Here is a 2,232-nt window from a genome sequence, read left to right as displayed (position 1 = left end):
TTCTCTATGTTTAATCCCTAACTAGATAAACACGAGATGTCACAATTTTCTGCCTGATTAGATGTCCTGGAGAAAACTACTCTGGAAATAGCACCCACAGTGTTGCGCACTTTGGACACTCTGCCTGGATGGTGCCCTCCCGACACCGAGCAGCTTGGAGACCCACATGCTACACGCAAGGACTACTGATGCATACTGATACATGGCTAATGTGAGCGAGCTGAAGAGTCATGCTGCCTAAAACTGAGAAGCAGATGTCTTTTTGGTAATATTTAAAAAGCGTGTTGATCTCAAATCTGAGCACGATTTTCATCACCTACAAGTTCATTCAACGCACTGAGATGTGAATTCTTTATAAGGTAACCATTTTTAAGAGAAACCGGAAAAATATTTTAATTAAGGAATCTTCTCGGAAGCAAATCTTGTTGAACAAATGAATGCAAATGTCAGAGCAAGGGAATATGCATGGTTTGCTGGATGCCTACCACGGCAGCTACTGCACTGAGTATTTTGTCTATGTTCAGTCATGCTTTCCTTGGCCATCCCCACAACCTGATACACTTCAGTGCTCCATGAACTTCTGAGACACGCAGGGGCATTACACGTATGGGTCACGGAATTGAGCATTCGGGGTCAGACAGGTAAGAGAGGAGGATCCGTAAAATTCAATGGACAATAAAAGAACCAGCCTCCCATCTTTGCCTTTTTGATGGTTCAGGATGCAAGGGAGAACCATTCATAGACTGGATACTTTTCTTTCCAATATCTGAGCCGGCAACAGATTTAAGGACCTTATTTAAACTATGATTTGCTGGTACGAGGGCCTATCTTCCATTTTTATTTTAGAGGGAGCCTCCTTAGGACTTCAGTGAAACAAGCGAAATCTGTGATACATTGCGGCCACACCTGGTTATCCTGTCCCACCATCAGAAGACAGGCTGCTCTGCCCCTCCCCAAAGGAAAAATCAGTTTCTTCCAAGATCAGAGAAGCAAGGGTATGACTGTCAATGCTAACTTGCTTTATTTTATGTATGGGGGAAATTTCCCTAGAAATAAGACATTGCTGCCACCAGAGTCCATGTGGTAGTGCCCAGTTCAGCCATCCGCGCTTCATTTACTCAGAGCATTTTATACCAAAATACTTCTTACGTGGTTTTGACTTTTTTTCCCCTCAAGATAAAATAATCACAGTCATATTTCCTAAAAATATGTAGATAAGGAAATTGAGGCTAAGAGTGATTAAGAAATGTATCCAAAAGAGTTGGTAAGAGCTGAACCAAATCTGTTTGGTTTAAAGCTTAGTGTGGTCAAAAAATAAATACATTAAAAAAATTTTTCATAAGGAAAATATCCAGAAATGCTTGAATGTCAAAGATGCTCTGTTATTTTTTACTGCAGGAGAACTGAGTATACTCAGAACATCTTTCCTACCAAAAGAAGATTCAGATTGTTTTTCAATATTAAGGCAGTTATATGAGGAGAACAATGCTATTATTCTCCCTTCCTTTTATTGGCTAGTAATCAGGGTGACTTACAAACAATTCCCGTGGGATATATTTAATCTTTTCCTAACAACCTAAGAAACTACAGCACTTAATAAAAGTACTTCTTGAGAGATGAGCTTTTAAATGAGACCTTTTAATTCTGATCCTGAAAAATAGGTTAAATATGTAAGTCAGGCTTTATAGTTTACCTTTCTTTTTGTCTTGATGAGAATAATATTTCACTTCAGTTACCACCTAGAAATACAATGGCTCAAAATTTTTAAAATGCGTCTATTCTGAAAAGTCATAAAATACAGTTTTTTATGAGGGATATATTAAATTCTTTGGGAAGAATATGGACTAAATATTGCATGTGAGTTGCATATTGGAAGAAAATACTATAACAGCATATTTGAATAAATCAATAAGGAGAATGATAGAGTATAGTTATCAGAAAAAAGGTAAATTATTATTTTTCTTTGCATTTCTTTTCCAGTACAAAGGCTGAGAGAGAAATGAACTACATCAGCCTATCATCCTAATTTAGGACAATATTGATTCTTACCTTTGAATGCTGTGTTTCTTAGTCACTATTTACAAATGGATTTAAAAAACAGATGAAGAATAGCAGAGTCAAAAATTAGCAATACATATCACTTTGTTTTCAGATCAAGTACAAGCATATATTCATGGTACATACTTTTAAATTTTGAACACAATTTATTAAAATTTAACCATGTTAAGTTGG

The sequence above is a fragment of the Propithecus coquereli genome, unplaced genomic scaffold (assembly GCF_000956105.1).
Source record: "Propithecus coquereli isolate 6110/MARCELLA unplaced genomic scaffold, Pcoq_1.0 Scaffold66, whole genome shotgun sequence".
Taxonomy (NCBI): Eukaryota; Metazoa; Chordata; class Mammalia; order Primates; family Indriidae; genus Propithecus; species Propithecus coquereli.
The sequence above is the reverse complement of the archived record's forward strand: the minus strand, read 5'-3'. Positions refer to the sequence as shown.